The 24,794-nt window shown below is 39.1% G+C and overlaps 1 protein-coding gene across 2 annotated transcripts in view; it reads right to left on the bottom strand.

Annotated features, from left to right (window-relative positions):
- Positions 1 to 24,794, bottom strand: part of LOC137269773 (uncharacterized) — a 35,017-nt gene that overhangs the window by 4,433 nt on the left and 5,790 nt on the right. The window contains exon 1 of one of the 2 annotated variants that reach the window (XM_067803600.1): positions 7,335 to 7,486. The exons of the other annotated variant lie outside the window; for it this stretch is intronic. The gene's annotated coding sequence lies outside the window, so the exon portion shown is untranslated. Of the gene's footprint in view, positions 1 to 7,334; positions 7,487 to 24,794 lie in introns of those variants that run through there. 2 annotated transcript variants of the gene reach the window in all.

Genomic DNA, 24,794 nt, shown 5'->3' on the forward strand with positions numbered 1-24,794 from the left:
AATTTAAAGCAGAGATTTGAATTCACCGCTTGAGAAAGTGAGCAGTCGTCAGCAAATATACGTTTGTGCCTTTTTATGCTATCTACTAAATCACTTATATAAAAATAGAATAAAAAATGTGATGGTCCCAATATGGAATCTTGTGTGACGCAAGTAGAGGTATGCAATACAGTAGCCGTTTTTGACGAATTTTTGTGATCTGTTTTCTTAATAATTTACAAACCAGTTCAAAAGTGATTCACAAGGTTTAGAAATGATATCGATGTCTTTGCTTTATGTCACAAAAACAGTTCTGACCACTTTACCTTCATGAAGTCTTTTCGCTATAATCTCATACATCACAGAAATGTAAACTGATTTTCGTCGCCTGCAATAAAATCCAAGATTAACGGACGACGAGTGTCATAATGGACAACTACACTCTCACATGACTCTTGAGCTTTACATAATTTGGCCAATATTATGTTGATCACATTTCAAAAATACTTTGAGCCAAATACAACACCATCGATGCCAACAGCTGGAACATCATCATCATCAGCAGCAGCATTATCTATGTCAACGACAACAGCAAGAACGTCAATGTCAGCACCGACATCAGCGCCAACAAGAACATCATCAACAACAACAAGTTAAAGTGTTTAATAATCCCTCACTCAACAAATTCGAAATGTTCAGCTGCCTAAATAATCAGGTAAGCAGGATGTAATAAACTGGTGGTCGAATCTGGAAACATTTGTGAAACTCGAAGGAAGTGATGAAAACAGGGCTTGTATATTGTTGAGCTTGCTCTTAAGGACCAGCAAAACAGTGGCATTTTACCTTACGTGGCGATAACAAGTGAGGTTGGAACAAGTTTTCATTTCTACATTTTCAACTATCGGGACAATTTGATCTCTCACTACTAGCCATATATAAGTAACCTGTTGAGTCAGTGTCTGAATACATCACTAGAGTAGGACAGGCCACCTCTAGGAAGTCAAATTCAACGGACATCTTAGTTGCTATAGCTGTGAACAGACTGATCCCTCCCGACAGTCAATGGGTCTACAACAGAGCCGAAATCTTTGGGTCAGGTGCGTCAGCAGGGTGAACTTGCAGCCAAGTCCTACATGAGTGTCCAGCAGCAAGATCAAGCTAGCCTTACACACCAAGTCACCAAGCTGCCAGAGGGACATACATGTGCTTTTGTGTACATCTTTATTTTGAAATGTAAAATCGAAAATTACCTGGAAAACTGAATTTCGAAAATTACACATTAATGATGACTGATATAAGAATTCAGAAATAATTAATTCTATTTCTGAAACGCTGCCGATGAAGCTAGAATCGTTTTGGATGTTTTCCTAACATGAACGCCGAAGTGCGGTTTGCGCCACATTGGAGAGTGTATACAAATTCACGTTTCGCTAAGGTCGGTATTGATACCCCTACATTAGTATTACATCGTAAATACTTGATATTCTGTTGCGACGAATGCATCACTGAATACCTCGTACGTTTTAGAATCAAATCAAAACTGGTCTTTGCCAGCAATACTGAGTGACTTGATGAACTGAAATGAAACGTATTGGGTGTGAAAACGAACACTGTGCTCGAAAGGCAGCATTAAGAATATTCTTGCTTGAAATGTAAACAAAAAAAATCAGAATTTACACTGTATAGATCTAACATTTTCTTAAATTTACAGGACCCGTGAAGGTCCCGGAGTAGAATAGGCCTTCAGCAACCCATGCTTGCCATAAAAGGCGACTATGCTTGTCGTGAGAGGCGACTAACGGGATCGGGTGGTCAGACTCGCTGACTTGGTTGACACATGTCATCGGTTCCCAATTGTGCAGATCGATGCTCATGTTGTTGATCACTGGATTGTCTGGTCCAGACTCGATTATTTACAGACCGCCGCCATATAGCTGGAATATTGCTGAGTGCGGCCTAAAACTAAACTCACTCACTCACTCACTTTACAGACACCCAAGCATGAATTGGTTCAATTATACTTTAACATTATGCATGGGAAGAGCATCGTAGCACGGAATGGCAAATTAGAATGAATATTATACAGTAATATGATGTGTTCATGTACACCATGACAGCAATCACGAAGAATCAGTATTTCTGGTTCCTCCTCTTACTGACAAAGTAAACGACAAAAAGATATCATAATACACAGATAGTCAGATTCCTCTCACATTTATGTACATACGCTCCCTGAATCACGGGAAGATGTTGCGTCGCAAAATCATGTGTAACCTTGTCATCGAAGCCGCCACTTCGTGAGAAATTCGGTCATCGGTAGTGACTGTTGTACATATCAGGCTATTCCTTCAAGGAAAAGGTCGGTTGAACAAGGGTAAACACAACCGCCCTATCTATCCGAATCGGCTTTCTTATGATATATGTTTTGCATATGGTTCAAATATTTTCCCATGAAACAAGTTTCAGTATCTATATTTAGCCTTGTTCAATACCGTCATACGTGGAAATAGGGCATGTGTTTTATTCTTTGAAATCTTTTGATTGTTTGAATAACATTTATATTTATACAGTTACTGTAGTACACTATATGTTATAAAGTTTTCACACGTGTTATAAGATCAAACGTACCCATAACTGCAACATGTACTATATATATAATAGTCCCTATGATCTACAATATTCAGCACATTGGGACTAATATTGCAGTTTCATATGAACAGGTAATGAACAACGATTTAATTCAAACGTATAAATAATACTGACAGTATTAATGGAAATGACCTCTACACTACAAGTGTATATACCGGTAGATGTACACACACATTTAAAGGATTGTCTTGTTTGTTAAATTTGTTTGTGTCGTTTTATTGACAAACAGTGATGTATATTGATTGGCCAGATGCGCGTTTGTCAGACACGTTTTATGATTCACTATCTTTTTTTCGATTATATAATCAATTCATATTAGATTACAAAATATTGAGATGACTAGATATGAGACGCTAACAATACGTGTACAAAACTGGTTTAAAATACAAAAACAATGGCATGTCAATCTTACATCCATGTTCTAATAGTTCAAAATTTTTTGCATCTTTCCTTGTATGCCCATGAAAAGAAATACATAACCAAAAACAAGGAAATTCTTATCCTAAGAGTAAAAATACTATTCGGCAGTGTTAAATGTTATTTTTCATTTACGTAAAACTGATGCCAAACAAGTACGGGTGTTGTTCATAATACGATACGCAGTCATACCGTCTAATTGTTGATATGTCCAGGGCACTATTAAATGTTAAAATCATTCATGTTAAATTTTGAGTGTTAGAACCTTTTCTACAATTAACGGAAATTAGGTGAGATATATGCTCGGCATCCAAACATCGTCTTATTCTGACGTCGCAAAATGCATAAAACAAGTAATGACGTCAACTACACTGTTGTGTTATTGTAAACAATCCCATAAATTGTGAAGGTATTTCATAAAACAAGTAATGACGTCAACTACACTGTTGTGTTATTGTCAACAATCCCATGCATGTGAAGGTATTTCATAAAACAAGTAATGACGTCAACTACACTGTTGTGTTATTGTCAACAATCCCATGCATGTGAAGGTATTTCATAAAACAAGTAATGACGTCAACTACACTGTTGTGTTATTGTCAACAATCCCATGCATGTGAAGGTATTTCATAAAACAAGTAATGACGTCAACTACACTGTTGTGTTATTGTCAACAATCCCATGCATGTGAAGGTATTTCATAAAACAAGTAATGACGTCAACTACACTGTTGTGTTATCGTCAACAATCCCATGCATGTGAAGGTATTTCATAAAACAAGTAATGACGTCAATTACACTGTTGGGTTATCGTCAACAATCCCATGCATGTGAAGGTATTTCATAAAACAAGTAATGACGTCAACTACACTGTTGTGTTATCGTAAACAATCCCATACATGTGAAGGTATTTCATAAAACAAGTAATGACGTCAACTACACTGTTGTGTTATTGTCAACAATCTCATACATGTGAAGGTATTTCTAGTACTCAGTTGATCATGATGCAAACCTAGGCAAATTACGTCTACAGAAACATTCGATTATGGGAATTTAAGAACTAACATATATATTGGATAGGGCCATCCAAATCGCTATTACGTGCTTTCTCATGTAGTACATTGTCGTCTTTTTGATGATTTGTGAAACTACAAACAAAAAACAAAAAACGTATCTGCTCACATTAGGGAACTTTGTTCTGAAATAGATTGGTTCACCGTGAAAAACAACATAAGTAAAAATAAAGAGTCCCTATCCACGAGAAAATTATTCCCAATTGAGTTAAGTTGGGTTTTACGTCATTTTACGTTTTACGTCGGCATTACTTCACTCATATAGTGAAGATCAAGTTTGAATTCATAACTACTTTAACCAAGTGATCGAAGTTTCATTGACTTAGTGATAAGGGGCATAACTCTGCTATACTTATCTGTACATAAGATTGACGTCATAGAAGAAATTTTTGACATTTATCGCAAGTCATTTCTAATGTTGGGCGTATAACGTTAAGCATAAACACATAAACCTATTTCATATACATTTATTCATGTCGTTCTGATATCAAGCTGTATTTTCTTTGCTCACACTTTCTGTAAAGATGCCAGCCTTATAAATTCGTAGCAAAATGCTGTTCATCGGTGACCGATAGAAAGCTGAGTAAGTTACTATTTCTAAAGCATAACAAAATGTTGGACAACATTTAGCAGTGTCTATTTCTCAAACCGCCGAGGTTGTCGCACTAACATTTATACCCAAAGATAAAAAATGTATTATCCTACATTTCTGTGTAATTTCTGTGTAACTCGGAGCAGGGAGTCAAACACATTGTTAAAAAGAGACATATTTTAAAGCGCATTTACACTGAAAAGCTGGGGACACTTGCAAGGACAAATCGCCTTTTGTTCACCACTGAACCTTTCTCCCTCGAAACATGCACCTCACAAGAATTGCCAACACTACAGACAATGCGTAATTGATACTGGTTGCAAGGGCTAGTGCAGCTTAATAAGCTTTCTTTGGTAGGCTCATTCGGTGATAAGAACAATGAGGTCACGTGAATGTTGATCTCAAGCGTACTAAACTATGTCAAAATGAAATTACATTAACCAAGTAATTCACATGATGGAAACATAATTATGAAACTTGCTTGAGCACAGATAACATGAACATGTATGAACCATTCATAAAAATATCAAAAGGGTGTAAACATTTGCAAAAATGAAAACTGACACATGTTTCTCCACCTAAGTTAACTGACATGTATCCAACTCGAGTAAACAAAATCGGAAATCTCAGCGCCCGTTGAAATTCAAAGGAACGCGTTTGGAAATATTGTATGATCATCTATTTACGGGGGTATCTGCTCGCAATTCATGTTTGAAAATACCTGACAATCCGTTCAGTACAGACATGAACGTGGTGCTTGCGCATACGAAAATGTACGATGAGCATTTGTTTCAAAGGTATAGATTTGTATGAAATATATCCCCAAAGTTAGGAAAAATATCTACAAACATACATAAACAGGGTCATGACGTGCATGTCATGTCGTATGTACGTTTATTTCAATTTACTATTGAAATGTACTACTACCAGTTACAGAAATAGATTATTGCTTTTGAAATATTTTGAAAGGAAGGAAGTATTTTAATGGGGAACGAAGTGAAACTGTAATTTAAAAGATATTTCTTTCTAATGTTTCCACCTAACCTTATTTCTTCTGAAGCTCATACGTGTGTATCAGTACATGCCAAAAAGGGAATACAATGTTTTTCAAAGAAGATTTGGAGGAGTATCTTGCCGTGAACTTTTCAAATTATTAGATGCAGTTACAACAGTGTCACCTACTTTGTAGCATTGCTCACAGAGTTACTGGTTGCTTCTTTATCTGAATGAGTTGAATTTGAATTTTGTAAGGAAAATAATTTATATTAATAATTAAAAATCGTTTTCCATGTTATGACTTTGGACAAATGTGATAGATTCTCGTTTCTGCTCATCTTCATGACATGTTGTGTCAATTGTTTGTGTAGATTTATTTCACATGAAAGATTGCAGAATTACATCCTGGTCAAAGGTTTATGCACCAGTGGGTGCACAACATGGAGGACACCGATAGTTAATATTGTGCATTTTTCATGGTTTGGGGTTGCTGTTAGTTCATCAAGATGGCAATCCGAATATGTTTATTATTCTGTTTAAGCAGTGGTTGTCTGCTTCAGTGTCGACACTCGTCTGTAAATATCTTTAAAACATTTTAGATCACTTCTAGACGTTGAAGGGTATATATTCCTTGCAAACTGCTTTTTCACAGTCTGAATGTTGTAATGCTAAAATTGCTGTTGAAACTGGTCGTTATGTTAACATGAAATACATTCAAAGGCGGTGAATGTAATTTAAATGAAAGGGTTTAGTCCATATTGAGAATAAAATGCATTAATTAATTTCAGTGCAATTTTTACTGAGCCATAAGAGAAAAATATTTCACAAGGTATTCTTCTTCATATATCAAATCTTCCTTTGCGAGCATAACGACGACCAGGGCTAGCTAGCCTGTATGGACTTCTTATTTCTAGAATTGACATACATTGACAATTTGGTTGACACTAAATACTTTTTGCAGACACGCCAAGGCAATAGTCACAAGGAATAGAAAGGATGAGACCGCTCGTGGAGCCTTCACCAATTCTCTTGTTTACCACTATCTCATGTCCGAACGACTTTACACTCAAAAATAGTCTGCAGATTCTGTTTTCGCTTTAAATATATTGCTAAAAAATGTCACGAATCAAATGGAATGTGTACATTAAAACTTTTAATACCACATAGAATCGGAATATTTCCATTTTGCATTGTTCTAAAGTGTTCATAATGATGATATCAAAGGAATATTAGACATTAAAGGTGTTAATGAATTTTTCCTACGATCCTTCTACGAACTTCTTTCGAGTAGTACATATAAACTATGTGCCTTCAATAATGTGTCTGCGGAAAGCGGTTGGGGCATACCATAGTTCTGCACAACGATATGGGGAGAGGCCTTGCCTGGACCGCCTAAATGTACGTGAATTTCATCCGCAAATGTGGATGAAATATCAATTCTTAACAACAAATATTATCAACAACAACAACAACTTATTATAGAAAGACACAGTTGTACTCTCTCTGCTCCAACCGTGTAGGGCAGGGTCTTTGGCAGACATTACATTACCCTCCCTCCACATAATGATGCCTTCCTCACCGTGTGTGTGACGCATTGAGGGACAATCATACGTTTTTCTACAAACTTACCCTTTTCTTCACCTTTATGAAGACAGATCTACAGATGTTGTCCTGTTAATATTCAGTCGACTTTGCCCTGCACGTATGGCATAAGGCTTGGCATTGCCATAGTAAATTTATCCTCCCTTGTTGGTATGAAGCTCACCCAACCCGACCCTATCTTTGCGATATCCGATATGTTCACCTTCAAAATGAACACGCTGTATAACAATAAACGTAGACTGCACGTCACATGCTGAATAGCATCACGTGACCCTAATGCGTAATTCACTGGATTACTTAACTATTGAGAAGCACAGTGCAGAACGAAAATATTTCTTAGGTTTCACGATGCGATATAACATGAACAAAATCAGACAGGACGCGCTGACATACAAGGAGGACGAATGTATTTATAAACTCTAAAAGGCCTTGTACTATCAGCAAGACACACTGTTCTAAATGTAGTCAGCTTGTGCTCATCTCTTTATGGCTGAAATATTACCGATGCGATGTAAAACACCCAGGATTGGATTTTCCTTGCCTTGGTTTACAGCGTATATTCACAAGACGCACTGAACCGCAAGAAGGAAAATCATATACAATTCTGTTGTTCTAAATCCATATCCGGGTCACTGCGGTGACCCCCAAGCTTTTTTTCCCCAAGTTTAATATCTGCACACGGAGTACCCTTTGCCGCTGATTGCTACTGCCTTTCAACCACTGTTCAGCAAACAAGACACTCGATATATCTCTGTCTAGCCTCCCATGGCTCCAGTCATGTAAAGCTACACAATTCCCTACACGCAACTGACGTCTCTCATGCGTCCTTGGCGCATCGGGATAGCCTAGTGGTTAAAGTTTCGCTCGCCACGCCGAATGTGCTGGTTCGATTCCCCACTTGGGTACAATGTGTGAAACTCATTTCTGGTGTTCCCCGCTGTGATGTTGCTAAAAGCGACGTAAATTATATTCACTCACTCGTGAATTCCAGGACTACCTAATCGTTGATCGTCATGATATGGCTGAAATATTGCCGATGTGACGTTAAATATTAACGCACTCACTCAATCATAGTCTTTGATTATGATTCTTGTTTTGGCAGCACCAACACATGATCACATTATGATCACATGTGAAGATAATCACTTCATTATGTTGTCGTTAAAGCATATGTTTCACTGGCCTTGGGCTGAAACTTGCACATGTAAGTGGGCACCCGTGAACGGACACCTCCTCGTGGTGGGTGCTGGGTAACGCTGAGAGCCGTTCATCCCCGTTGTGGACCCGGGGGATATTTGGTCCACCAGCCCGTCTGCCGTGGGTTGCGGCCCTGTGTGGGCGGAGAAAGGGATCCTGGTGGTTGAGGGCAATAGGAACCTGTCACCGTGTTCCTGTTGCTCAACACACCACTTTGGTCCTGAATTCGTCTAGACGGGTGGTTGAATGGGCCCGGTTCAACCAATCCGCTGGTCATGCCATGCCCTGTGCACGGAATATATAATTATATATATATATGTCATTGCACAAATTTTACTTGGGCTTTTAATTTTGGTCTTGGCCTATTTGTTCATCGAGCTTTTCTAATTTTGAAAAGCCTGGAGTGTTATGCCCAGAAGGCGGTGGCTCATGGGCCAATCTGGTGGATTAATTATTTACAACTCTTCTGCTGGACAATATCATCCGGGCATCCTTGGTGCTGCAAGCTGGAGGCCCGCTTGCTTTAGCATTGCCCTTGTGATACTCCGTGGTGGGTGGGGCGCTCGGATGATGAACCATATTCCACTAACCATGGCTTATAAAATTCCAACCAAAAAAACCAAAACGTCCACTTGAAATTGACCCTGCTGATACTGACCACAGACGGTGTGCATTGATTGAGTATTGACCGCGTTTCCTTGTGATTGAGACTCCTGACAAGACAACGTTAAAGCTGAACCCCTTTTGCTGTATCCAAGGGTATTCATGGTATTGCTGGGGATGTGAAAAACATTAGACGTTTACGTTCGGGGGCGCTTCTAGTTGAATGCCGGAAAAAGCAACAATCAACCAACCTGATGACCATGAAATCTTTCGTGGGCATTCCGGTCACGGTCTCACAAGTAAAGGTGTCGTTAGAGATCGTGATCGATTGTTTGGTGTTATGTCGGACCTTGATATAGTATCAGAAATGAAGGATCAATGTGTGCTTTATGTCAAGCGCTTTTCAACTCGGAAAAACAACGAAACTATCAAACAAAGTTAGTCTGTAAATAATCGAGTCTGGACCAGACAATCCAGTGATCAACAACATGAGCATCGATCTGCGCAATGGGGAACCGATGACATGTGTCAACCAAGTCAGCTAGTCTGACCACCCGATCCCGTTAGTCGCCTCTTACGACAAGCTGAGTCGCCTTTTATGGCAAGCATGGGTTGCTGAAGGCCTATTCTACCCCGGGACCTTCACGGGTCTGGAAACAAATAACCTTATCACTGATATACAATGTGGTTTCCGTAAAAATAGAAATACCGTCGATCACCTAGTGCATTTGGAATCATTAGTTAAAAATGTACTAATTAATAAACAGCACGCTGTGTCTATCTTGTTTCATCTAGAAAAAGCATGTGACACAACCTGGAAATATGGTATTTTAAGAGATTTACATGACTTCGGCTTGCGAGGTTGTTCGCCGCAATTCATCGCCAACTTTTCAAATGATAGACAATTTCACGTGCGCGTGGGCTCTACCCTGTCTGATCACTACAAGCAGGATCGGGGTGTCCCATAAGGCAGTATTTTGTCTGTCACAGTATAAAGATAAATAGTTTATCGAAAGTTTTAAATGATTCAATTGATGGTTCGTTATTTGTGGATGATTTTAATATTTCTTGTCGTGGTAAAAATATGAATACCATAGAGCGGCAGTTGCTGTTGTGTTTAAACAAAAAATAAATGGTGTCTTGAAAACGGCTTTAATTTTCTAAATCGAAAACTAATTGCATACATTTTTGTCGTAAATATAAACCACATAAAGACCCTGAACTATCTCGAGATGGCACTCCCGTTAAAGTTGTCAAGGAGGCCAAGTTCTTGGGATTAACGTTTTTAACGCATATTAAATCACTTAAAACTAAATGCCTGAAAGCACTTGATTTGTTGAAAGTGGTGTCCAATTCTAAATGGGGAGGTGATCAAGCTACCCTCCTCCATCTATATCGATCACTTGTCCGTTCTAAATTTGATTATGGCTCCATCGTGTATGGTGGAGCCTGCAACAGCAACTTAAAATTATTAGATTCTGTTCATCATCAAGGTCTAAGACTTTGTCTTGGGTCCTTTAGAACCTCTCCTGTTGACAGTATATATGTTGAAGTCGCTGAACCATCTCTTATACAACGCCGTATAAAATTGTCTTTACAATATATAACAAAGCTATACTCTAACGAATCTAACCCTGCATGTAGCTGTGTTTTCAATCCTCTCTACGAGGACTTGTACAACAAAAAGTCTTCTCTTGTTCCACCTTACGGGCACAGAATTAAACCCTTTCTTTCTTCGGCCGGCATTGCGCTGGAAAAAAAGCTTATTCCCGTTTTCTTTCTTCTCCTCCTTGGCAGTTGGCCAGGCCACAAGTCGACCTAACATTACCTACATTTAAAAAAAACAGAAACGAATGAATTACAGCATAAACAAGAATGTTATCAATTGAAACATAAATATAGCAATTATAAATCCTTATTTACAGATGGGTCCAAGGACGGTGGCGCAGTAGCTTGTGCCACTGTCATTGGATCCAGAACAATGTCTACCAGCTTACCAGACAATAGTTCTATTTTTACAGCAGAAGCTAACGTCATATTAACAGCTCTTAAATATGTTCACCCTAAACATAAACAATACATAATCTTTTCTGACTCTCTTTTTCACCTTCAGTCTATTAAAAACCTGTCATGTAAGCATCCACTTTTAGTAGAAATTATTGAACTTTATAATTATCTTGCGACTGGCCAATACGACATCGTCTTCTGTTGGTTCCCCAGCCATGTAGGAATCTCTGGCAACACTTTGGCTGATCTTGCTGCTAAGGCAGCGGTCAACAAATCTGTAACACCACTTCTTGTTCCCTATACTGATTATGGAGCTACCATTAGATCTTACATCCGTGATCTGATGCAGATGAAGTGGGACACCCAAGTAGGTATCAATACATTACATGCAATAAAACCATATGTTGGTTACACCTACTTGTGTTGTCGATCCAGATTTGAAGAGGTCATTATACGACGATGTCGTATGGGCCACACCAGGTATACGCATGAATATCTTTTGAAAGATGAGGATCCTCCGTTCTGCATCCCTTGTGATGAAATAATCACGGTTAAGCATGTCTTGCTTGACTGTGTTGAATATTCCATCACAAGGGACAATTATTTTAAATCAAGAACTATGAAAGACCTTTTTAGTAACGTAAGTTCTCATTTAATTATTGCATTTTTAAAAGAATTGAATTTATTGACTGACATGTAAGTAAATAAGTATTTTATGATTGGAAGATGAATTAGTAACTGAGATTGTTAGTGGCTGTATCCTCGAAGGGGGTTGAAGTACCGTAGAATTATTGTCCTCCTGAGAGGGTACATAAGTCCCAAAACATTCGAAATCAAATTTAGTCTTCCATTATTTTAGCCGTAGTATTTCTGTCATTTTAATTTGTGGCTAATCTTGCATACAATCGCTAGCATCTGAAGGGATGGTGTAAATCCAGCTAGGGACCATGCAGGTATCAGAAGTACTGTAAGTCCCCATGGCCTCTAGCATGGTGATCAACCTTCACTTGTTGGTGATCCATAGCCCGTTTTTATCTTGTATTGTCTGAATAGTGATATTGGTTTTAACTTTGCACGCTAGCTTTAATTCTTATTGTGATACTCGGTTGTTTTACTGTCCTTCGTTGACAGGTTTTTACCATATGCATAAATGTCTTTTTCCAAGAATGTTCTCGTCATGATATGGCTGCAATATTGCCGATGTGACGTTAAATATTAACTCACTCACTCACTCTTGTTATGCACAGCGTACTGAATAAATAAAAATGATTAAATTTTTACTTATTGTTTCATGTCACACACATGATCATTTACACACAACACAATGTATTTGCCAGATCGCAGCGGTACTGACTGAACTAATCAAAAAGATTTATAAACCTGTCGTCAACACCAAGTAATGAAAAACAACATTTACTGGGATCATTCAATGTTCCGAAATTTCTCAGTGACTGATACGGAGAAAAACGTCTGTTATTAAGATAGTCTATTATCTTGTGCATTGAGAAGTGTTCAGTATTCCAAGGGAGGTAACTTCAAAATATTTCTGCTTTTATAATTTGGCTGATCAATGGCTCGGTTCCTTTGTTGACTTGTGTAACTTTTTATCATTTTGTTTAGGAACGGCATGACACAAATACACAAGCTTAGTTAGGCATACAGTGGAAACTGTCAAAACCGACACTCACTGGGACTGAAGAAATAATCTGGTGTAGACAATGTGCCGGATTGTGGAGCTGATGACAAATGTACAAGCCATGGATGGGCTAAGCTTTTGTGTCTGTGTTGACAACTTGTCGGATTGGGCAGATGCCGGTTTTTACAACTTCCACTGTAATTCCCAAGCTAGCATATACTGGATAATAATTCTTGACTGTATGGATGATTTGTATCAACATGAAAGAAAGTACGTTTGCTGAAGCTTAACCCCTGTCAAAGATGTGAAAAATGCATCCGAATTAAGCTGCAGAGAACCACACTACTTCATTAATATAACGTGAAACTAGCAACATGTTCAGAAACAAAGACAGAGATGTTAATAGTCATGAAAGTTAGAGACAAACAGTTCAGAAAGGTTAATGGGATGGGAAAAAGAAACCCATTGCTTCCAGATAATCCCAAAGGAGACATCATTCAAATTTAAGGCACATTTCCACATGCCTTTATTAAACCACAAACTGTTATCCTCCGTTACCTTGAATGGAATGACTGGGAGTAAATTACGATTTATAGTGACATCAGCAGCATTTTAGAATATAATTTTATCTATCTATCGAAAAGATAGATGTTTTCCATATAAAACAACTAAATATGGCAGATGTAATGTAGGTAATTTGTATCAACTGTCAAGCAATTTTGCTTGATCATAACATGTCTTCCTTCAGCATTGCAAAAGTGAAAAACCAACATATCAAATTCAGGTTTCAAAATTTTACTTTACAAAATAGGAACATGATGTTCTTTAGATCGACACCTTTAGTGATACACCGGCAATATTACGGCACACCATAAGTGAGCTTCACACACTGTAACCATGAAGGCAATCGAACCAATGTCTTCAGCCTAAGGAGCAAACACATGAACCACAAGGCTATCCCACCATCCCTTTTCTTCACAGTTTATGGAGACAGTTGTGGTAGGTGAAGAGGTGATTTATATTGCAAAGCGTCCGTGAAATAAACACACAGTTATTCATTATCACTATTATTGTAACATTCAATTAACACTAACATCTGGGAATTAGGTGTTATTCAGCATCTATTTCAAGAAAAAAATATTCTTTGATGCTTGCAGTGAATGCTCAATACTCATTTTCGCTCTTTTCTTACATTTTCCTAGCTTCATCATTTTCAACTGCGTGAAATTTTAGTAATCTTATGAACACTTTTTTTTATAAAAATACACAAAACAGTAGTATAGGGAATGGGGGTTCTGGACCACTTTCAAAAAAAGTCTCTACAACGCCTTATTTACTAACTAAGGCTTTGGTTGGGCCCTTAGCTCTTGCTACTATTACCCCTACTACAGTGTGTTGGTAGGAGGTAACACTGGTCCAGAACCCCCATTCCCTATACTACTAAAACATTTAGGGTCATTTACAACAATTGTGAAAATGAATTACTTATTTCTACCATCACGCGTTCAGATCACTGACCTTCCTAATTCTCTGCATACTGACACAGCATTTCATGATAATACACTTATTACTAATATTGTATTGTTAGAGAATACACAACATTTATGTAATGTATATAATAAGAATATGAACTCACTAAATAAACATCCATGCAGTAAGGAATCCTGATGTTTTTGCCTTTGACCGGAATCGAACCGGTGACTAAATACTTATCTTTTAGACTACCATTCAAAAGCTTCATTACATCAGATGTCAGCATTAGAAATATACACATTGTTGTAATGCACACCAAAGTATGAACCCCTCATACAGCGGTGTACCATATATTTAGGAACAAACATGGCTGACGTCACTGTCGAAATGCACAGTAGCGTCAAATTCAAACTCGCATAAAAAGTAAATTACTTTAGTACTTACCTCAATATTTAGTGATGTATCCCTTCTCAGCAAATATTTTCCTCAGACGACGTGGAAAAGACAGATGTAGGTTTCTGATATAGTTCACAGTTATATTTTCCCACACGTCGATTTTTTGCTCCAAGTCTCACGGGACGTAAACAACATGTTGTCCCAATCGATTTTTCAGTAGTATCCAACAATTCTCTATGGTATTGGCATTTGGAGACTGTGCTGGCCACAACATGCCATTGCTGTCATTTCTTTGTTTATATTCTGCCACGATAGGGCTCTGTCGACAGAAGCATTGTCAACTTGAAATATGTAATTTCCATTCGGGAGATGGCGGACAATAACGGGCCATAACTGTGAGTGTGAGTCAAGAATATCAGTGTATTTCTGAGTATTTACGTTACCTTCCACAACTGTCAGTGTCCTTAACCTGGTCTTCTCCACACATACACACGCTTATTTTCTCCAATAACTATTTTACATTCATCACTGAATGTGACACGTATCCACTCTTCATTAACTCGCCATCGAACTTTTCCTCTGGCCCAAGCAAGACGGTTTTTCACATTCACTTCTCTAATCCTGATGTTCTTTCGAACGACACGTCTGTGATAATCATATTCGAATAATTTCCTTTGAATTGTACGCTTGGAGACAGTTCTTATCCTATTCTGGTGAAATGCTAAGGTATTTTCTGATAATGGAGAAATGCGACTGCTTTTCACTAACTTTAAAAGTCGGCGAGTGTTTCGGTCAGCGATCGGCGACGTCCATTTCTACGCCGATTTTCTAGGCTTCCACGTTCTCGAAATCGTATTCCTGGGTAGACAAGGATCACTAGATATTTCACTGTATTTTTGTGCTGTTGGGACGTCGCTACGATTAAATCTTTGACGAACTTTGACAATTCACTATTCTTCCCCATGCTACCGGAAATTGTCAGTGTAAACAAGCAGACGACAGAATATGTCACGTGACTGTCACGTGCTCAAAGAGAAGGTTTTAGTTTAGCGTCAATTTAAATGTCTTTTTTTATTTTTAGCGTCAAGTAACTGTCCGTTACCTATGACTTACACAATCTGGATTTCAAGTGAACACTAAAATTTTCAGATCGTCACTACTGGGAATTTGTTCCTAAATTTATATCAGTATCGTTGAACAGCGGTGGCCCCCTGTCGGCTCAGCGATTTTAGCCGACGGTGTCGACCATCAGCCGACGTCGGCCCGATGATGGCATGCTACATGGGATGCTGTCAAGTCATGACATATAAGTGTGTTAACTTTCTAAATATCACACTAGTATATCAGTGATATATCACAAATTGTCATCTTGATGCTGGACGTATGAAGTAATGCATATCTTAGACGTTTATGACTTGGATGACACTCAAGCACAACCGAGTGACCGAGAATGTCTTTTACCACTTTTATTCTAGCAATATCATGGCTTGGAACACCAGAAGTGTGATTCATTAGTACCCATGTAAAGAAGCAAACCCGGGACTTCGGTTTGCTGACCGAACACTGTAAACACACGGTTACCCCGCCTTTACCGAAGGTCAAGATTCTGAACTAGTGAGTGAGTGAGTGAGTGAGTTACGATTTAACGTCACATCGGCACTATTTCAGCCATATCGTGACGAGAACATTCAGCAATAAAAACGACTATTGTGTCCATTATAAAACCTGTCAACGAAGGACAGTGAAACAACTAGGATATCACAATTAGCATTAAAACTAGTGTGGAAAGGTAAAACTGATATCGTTATATGGACAATACAGTAAGATTCTGAACTAAAAATTGAACGATTCACATATATTTCTACCAACAACAAGATGTGTATTCTGTGTGAAATGTTTTAATCACATTAAAGATAACACTAGCATTACAAGCGAGATTGAGATAACTAAATATCCTGTGTTTATCTTCTGTGAGCATCAAGCACTTAAACACTGCAAACTGCCTACAGAATAGCAAAGCATTTTCAACTAATTTTACTTCATAATATACCCATGAAAACAAATAAGGGAACGCATGATAGTACAAGTGTTCCTTTATTTATTTCCAGAATTTCACTCACAGTGCAATACATATGATGTGAAGGAACCTGGAAATTAATACAGGAAGACTTGTACTTTCATGTGTTCCCTTAATTGTTTCCATGAGTGTATATATAATTGTGCAACCAAGCTACAAATACATGCAAATATTCGTCAAGTCTAACAAAGGAAACTGATGCAAATTCAACAACAATACGTAATGTGTCAACCAAGGATTACTTCAGTGATAGTGGGAAACAGCATAGTCAATTACGTGATAGACGTTTTCTTGTTTGGAAGTGAGTTTCATAGACATGCTTATTTTGGTTTTCTTGGAGGCAAAATAATTCAGACTCAATCTGTAGTCTGCGGCTGCTAGTGATTGGGTCGCCACAACAGTGAATAAACTGTCGCTGAAAATAGCGTTTTTGGCAATATTTAAGGATGTCAGCTTGCGGAAATGTTAGGTAATGGTAACCATGTCAACCGAAACCAAAGAGCATATATACTGCAGGTCAAATATCAGGATTTTCGTTTGTTGAGAGATCATTGTCAGTGACCGGTGTATTTTGTCCCATCAAACCTTAAATAGTAACCGTTGTCTGATTGGTCAAATCCGTTTAGCCGTCACGCATTTGACTGGACGGTCATAGGTCGCTCAAAGGTTACCTGACGCGACCTCCTACTAGGTTTTGTTAGGCCTTGTGGAGGAGCTAAGTCACTGGGGCTAAGTTTACTCAGACTGAGTGAGTGAGTGAGTTAAAATTTATCGTCACATTGGCAATATTTCAGCCATATCGTGACGAATACGATTTATTACCAACTTTTTACAAAATTACATATTAATTACAAAAATACATATTAATTAATGTCACACTGTAAAAACCTGTCAATGAAGGACAGTAAAACGAACTAGAATGTCACAGAGAAGAATGTAAAACTAGTAATTAGTTCTAAAACACTTTAACTATAAAGGACAATACCATATAAAAATGGGCTATAGAGTGCCAGCACATGAAGGTAGATCACCACACTAGGGACTTATTTAGACTGGTGGGGCCAAATACCATGTTGTCGTTAAACATGCACAGGCCCCCTCGACCAAGTGCACCGAATCCGTACGACCATTTGTCCTTTCAACTCATACATTTTGGTCAGTGCATCTAGGTCCTTAGGTTTAAGTACCAGTGACACTATTCAGCGTACGTGAAACTACCAGTGGTGTAACAGGAAATACTGCATCACAGGAACAAGGGTTGTTTCGTTGGTTATTGTCTAATGCCACACTCGGGTATAAGTTATCGGTCTGTAAATAATCGGGTCTGGACCAGACAGGCCAGTAGTCAGCCTCATGAGCATAGATCTACGCATCTGGGATACGATGACATGTGTCAAGCAAGTCAGGCATCCAGGCCACCTGATCCCGTTAGTCGCTTTTTACCACAAGCAAAGGTTACTGAAGACCAATCTTCGGATCTTAGGGGGCCAACTAAGAGAGGGTGATATACGGGAGATACTGATACAGTGGAAGCTGTGAAAACTGCCATCTGTCCAATCCGGCAAGTTGTCGAAACCGACACAAAATCTCAGTCCCATCCACGGCTTGTACATTTATCATCAGCTCTACAATCCTGCACATTGTCTAAACCAGATTATTTCTCCAGCCCCAATGAGTGCCGGTTTTGACAACTTCCACTGTATATACGTGTAGGTCCAACGATATGTGAAAGATATTTCACTTAGTTGTGAGATATGTAAACTGGATCCTAGAAACAAAGCAGGTGGATGAGATTTATCGAAGAGTTTGAGTATTACATGGTGCTTGTATTTGAGCGGACTCAGACTGCGCCAACACTTTGTGATACCATGCTTCATGCAGCATATGAGCTAGTCAGACACAACATACTGACTAAAACGACGCACATTTGAAAATTGGGAATTTGTAAGGTGGGGTATAATTGAAGATTCTCGCTCTTTCTATTAAACTGAGCGAGTTTCAGTTTTACAAATCCTTTAGCAATATTCCAGGAATAACAAAGCGGGTGACACCAGAACTTGCAGACCTAATACATTGTATTCTTGTGTGGAATTGAAACCAGGTCTTCGACCTTAAGTGTGTACGCGGGAGGCTACCCTAGTAAACATATTAAAAGGTCAATTACATGTACAGTGCTTTACACGTGGTCAGGTATGTTATCATTAGAGTGTGAGACCTGTTACACAGAAGACAACATATATCGTAGTGATTTAAGAAATAAGCGCCGAGTATAGACCTAAGCATCTTTTTGCAAATGTATTCTTCCTTGGTCTAAAAATACATATATTAAAGAAAGGTCCCTTAAATGAGGACTTCCTGTCATCCACATTTCACGGTGTAGGTTAGCGGTATTTTAGTAAACGCCGGGTCTTTAATAAGCGCCGGGTATGAGGAAATACATGTAACATTGCAAATGTGTAAAAGTATTTCAAGCCAGTTTGCAAATCAACATCTGAAACATTATGTAAAATATATACGGTGCAGGCAGGAGAATAATTACTTGACGGAATAATAATTACAATAATTACATGTCGTTTCTTATGGAAGGTAATCAGGAATACTTTTATGGACTGAGGCACCTTTAGTCCATGTACGACATACCAAAGGACTTAAAGGAATTAAGTCCTCCCGAGTATCAGTTACAACAAAAATATCACCCGTTCTTGAAAGCTTATCTGTGTTGCAACCTTGAGGTGGTGATAGCTCCAGACTGCTTACATGGAAAAAGGCAGATGTGATCAATGTACTGTATTATGCGTAACTACACTGATCTATTTGACGTAATGTATGTCTCAGTTGTAAAGCGAAATACAGTGAAAACTGTGAAAACAGTCGTCTGTCTAATCCAGCAAGTTGTCAACATTGGCGTAAAATCTCACTCCCGTTCGTGGCTTGTACGTTTCTCATCAGCTCTACAATCCGGCACATTGCTTAAAGCGGATTACTTATTCAGTCCCAATGAGTGCCAGTTTAGATAGGTCCACTGTAACCGTAGTGACGATATTCCAATGGACGATTTGGGTGGTGATAAAACTCTCTTGCCTCATGATTGTGAGACCTTGTGCATGAGCGACACGTTGAGCCACGAACTCTTGAAGCTGATGATGAATTATTACGCTGTTTTAAAGGGAGATAAAAAGCACGTCGAGAGTCCGTATCGAGACTATTCCAAGTTCTTAATCAACAGCAAGGGCACTCGGTCATTTGAAAGAGAATATGAAGATGTATCTCATGAACACCCGCTCGAGAAAACCGCTCGCTCTCTCGACTGTGATTAGATAACCTGGTGTCAACTTTGTTCGTGACGAACTAAACCTGCAGGATTACGGCGCCTCTAGACCCAAACAACTTCTATCCAAGGTCGTCCAAGGACCGAACTGGGCAACGTTACCATCAGAGATTATCTGGAAGACGTGCCTCAATGTGCCAAGAAACGTCGGACGGCATTGAAAAAAATATTGGGCATGTACTGAAACGGACCCTTACCCGGTTTCCAGTTTCCCAACAGGGACATTTATGGCCAAGACGAAGCATTGAAAACCGTGAACAACGTGAGTTAACTCAAGAATATCGATGAGCACATTGCTTTCGATGAAAGAACACTCGAACAAGCGGAAGACGAGATCAGCAGACCTTGCGTCAAGGAGAGATTGCTTGACTTTGAAGACGAGAGGCGGACTATAATCCGAACCAACCCTCCCACCACATCCTCTATCCCGATGCCAAGAATGTCTATGGATGGGCTATGGGTGGGTAGCTACAGGAAGTTGTGAATTTGTTTGACGATGAGATCGATATAATGAGCATTGCGCCAGATTCGAACATCACCTGCATACTCGAAGTCGACTTGCTGTACCCGGCAGAACTCCACGCTGTTCACAACACTACTACTACTACTACTACTACTACTACTACTACTACTACTACTACTACTACTACTACTACTACTACCCATCAATAATTTAATGCATAGACAAATGAGGATCACTCGTGGTGCCGTTATTCCAATTCCAGTGCCGTGACAATCATTGCTTTCTTCTCCTCTGTCATGTTGATGTCGCTGCCAGCTACAAGTCTCATGCTGACAGTGAGGAGATATGCGTTATACACCCCGAACATCGGCCATAGTGCTTCAGTAGAGTCTACATTGTCTACTATCGACATGACTTTCTCCTCCTTCACATCAATGAAGGCAATCTTCTTCCTGCTGTCATCATAGACAACACCGTAATGTAGTGTGTGTGATGCCCCGGCTGTGTTGGGGAGCGTGTCAGGTAGATGCAGTACACACTCCCCCTACTTCCATATCCACCTGCATATCCCGTCGTGTACATTACAGTGGGAGACGTTCATACATTAGGAGTAAGGACGTCCATCTATATAATGATGCACGTCCCTTTCCTCCTCCCTATACACTCAAACCTCCAGGATGAGACAGTTCTCTGAGAGTACTTTGTCCAGATTGCTCCTGTTCTCCACCTCCCAGTAATGGCCACAGCCACCCTGTAGGAGGGGGACAGTACTGTTTGTGCCCCAGAGCTTCTCCAGTCTCCCCTCCCCTGCAGGTCTGGTGTCCGACTCCGTGTTGATAAGGGGCCGTATTTATCAAACAACTCATTAAAAAAACTTAAGCATGTTCAATAACTTAGTTTTCTCGGTTTTTCGACTTCAGTTTTGTGTAAAAACTTAAGTCATATTTATCAACAGATTTAGACTTAAGATTTGTCATTTTTTACTTAACTATTTAACACTCCCCTTGCTAGGCTTAAATCAACATGTTTTGACTTAAGTCATGTACAAGAAAAATGGTTGCCACGCGTAATCCAAGAGCATGTAATGAAGGAACAGACGTTCTGCATACATTAGATGATACTGAGCTGCTCCAAAGGTACAGATTTGACAGAAACAGTATTGTTTACATCTGTGATCTACTACACGGATTATGTCCCGTAACGCATCGGAGTTGTGCAGTGTCCTGCATTACAAAAGTTCCCGTTACTTTACCATTCTCGTTACTTTATTTTGCCACTGGCAAATTTCAAATGTGCAATGGCGATGACCATGGACTCAGCCAACCCACCATTGCAAGAGTCGTCGAACAAACGCTTAATTCACTCACAAGCCAGCATATGGTCAGAAGATTTGTCACCTTTCCCACGCATGCCCAAGAAATAAGACGACACCAGCGTCGATTCTATCAGACCGCAAACTTCCCCGGTGTAGTTGGTGTCGTTGATGGCACGCACGTTCAAATTCAGGCCCCATCAGTTAATGAGAATGAATTCATTAACAGGCACCACTATCACAGTATTAATACACAGGTAGTGACTGACAGCGACGACCGGATGATCGACATCGTAGCACGTTGGCCTGGCTCAACACATGACTCCCGCATATTGACAGCAAGCGGGTTATGTCGGCTGTTTGAGGGGAACCATGTTCCCGGAAGATGTCATCTGCTCGGCGACAGCGGCTACCCATGTCAGAGGTGGATTCTAACACCATTTTACGTCCTCTTCCTGGACCACAGGCAAACCACAACAGGTATTTTGGTCATTTCTTCGAGTCAAGTTCGAGTGCTAACCAACATAGACTGATTTCCCTTGGTTATATGAAATTCAACATCCAACATAAAAACGAAACGGAAGAGTTACATATCTGCTAAGTGCATTCTTCGGATAATATGTCGTACCTTGTGTACTTCCTCAGTCGTAAATGCATCCTAAGTGACTTATCATTGGTACGATCTAAACTTGATTATGGCTCCATTGTGTATGGTGGAGCCTGTAAAAGCAACCTCAAACTATTAGATTCTGTCCATCACCAAGGTCTGAGACTTTGTCTTGGATCTTTTAGAACCTCACCTGTTGCCAGTCTCTATGTTGAGGCTAATGAATCATCTCTTTCACAACGCCGTATAAAACTTTAATGTCTTTACAATACATTACTAAACTATATTCTAATAAATCTAACCCAGCCTATGACTGTGTGTTCAATCCGCTTTATGAAAATTTGTATGACAAGAGGTCTTCTCTTGTTCCACCTCTAGGACACAGAATTAAACCCTTTCTTTCTTCGGCCGGAATTGACCTAACATTAACTTCATTTAGAAAATCAGAAACTAATGAATTACAATATCAACAAGAATATACTCAATTAAAACATAAATATAGCAATTACAAACCCTTATTTACAGATGGATCCAAGGACGGTGGTGCAGTAGCTTGTGCCACTGTCATTGGATCGAGAACAATATCTTCTAGACTTCCCGATAACAGCTCTATTTTTACTGCAGAAGCAAACGCCATATTAACTGCTCTTCAATATATTCAAAGACACCCTAAACATAAACTGTATATAATCTATTCAGACTCTCTCTCTTGCCTTCAGGCTATTAAAAATATTTCTTGTAAACATCCACTTTTAATAGAAATTATTGAATTGTACAATAATCTTGCTACTGGCCAGTGCGACATTGTTCTTTGTTGGTTACCTAGTCACGTTGGCATTTCTGGTAACACAATGGCCGATCTTGCTGCTAAAGCAGCACTCAGCAAATCTGTGACACCACTTCTTATTCCATACTCAGATTATAAAGCTGCAATAAGATCTTATATCCGTGATCAGATGCAGAAGATGTGGGACACCCAAGTGGGTATAAATAAATCACATGAAATAACACCTTATATCAGTTATACTTACTCGGATTGTCAGTCCAGATTTGAGGAGGTCATTATGTGACGATGTCGCATTGGCCATACGAGGTATACCCACGAGTATTTATTAAAAGGTGAAGATCCTCCGTTTTGTATCCCTTGTGATGAAAGAATCACAGTCAAGCATTTTAAAAAGAATTAGATTTGCTAAATGAATTGTAAATAGATAAATATTTTATGCTTGGAAGTTTGAATTAGTAACTTAGAGTGTTAGTGGCTGTATCCTCGAGGGGGGTTAAAGCACTGTAAAATTATTGTCCTCCTGAGAGGGTACGTAAGTCCCAAAACATTTGAAGTCAAATTTGATCTTCCATTTTGTCTTAGCCGTAGAATATGTGTCATTTTAATTTGTGGCTAATCTTGCTTACAATCACCATCAGTTGAGGGGATGATGTAAATCCAGCTAGGGACCATGCAGGTAGCAGAAGTACTGTAAGTCCCCATGGCCCCTAGTATGGTGATCTACCTTCAGTTGTTGGTGATCTATATAGCCTGTTTTTATATTGTATTGTCTGAATAGGAATATTAGTTTTAACTTTTCACGCTGGTTTTATTTCTTATTGTGATATTCTAGTTGTTTTCCTGTCCGTCGTCGACAGGTTTTTATCATATACATAAATTCCTTTTTAAAGAATGCTCTCGTCACGATATGGCTGCAATACTGCCGATGTGACGTTAAATGTTAACTCACTCACTCACTCACCCCAGACAACAGTTCTATTTTTACAGCTGAAGCTAACGATACACTAACGGCTCTTAAATATATCCAAAGACACCCTAAATATAAACTGTATATAATCTATTCCGACTCTCTTTCTTTCCTTCGGGCTATTAAAAATATCCACTTTTAATTGAAATTATTGAATTGTATAATAATCGTGCTACTGGCCAATACGACATCGTCTTCTGTTGGTTACCAAGCAACGTCGGCATTTCCGTCAACGCAATGGCCGATCTTGCTGCCAAGGCAGCACTCAACAAATCTGTGACACCACTTTTTTTCCATACACTGATTATAAAGCTAACATTAGATCTTATATCCGTGATTTGATGTAGAAGAAGTGGAACACCCAGGTAGTCATCAATAAATTACATGAAATAAAACCCTATATTGGTTATTCCTACTTAGGTTGTCAGTCCAGATTTGAAGAGGTAATCATAGGGCGATGTCGTCTTGGCCATGCAAGGTACACTCATTCATACCCACTGAAAGGTGAGGATCCTCCGTTTTGCATCCCTTGTGATGCGACAACCACGGTCAGGCATATTCTGCTTGCCTGTGTTGAATTCTCGAAACAAGGGATAAATATTTCAATGTCAAAACAATTAAGGACCTTTTTAAC

Source organism: Haliotis asinina, unplaced genomic scaffold (assembly GCF_037392515.1).
Source record: "Haliotis asinina isolate JCU_RB_2024 unplaced genomic scaffold, JCU_Hal_asi_v2 scaffold_17, whole genome shotgun sequence".
Lineage (NCBI taxonomy): Eukaryota > Metazoa > Mollusca > Gastropoda > Lepetellida > Haliotidae > Haliotis > Haliotis asinina.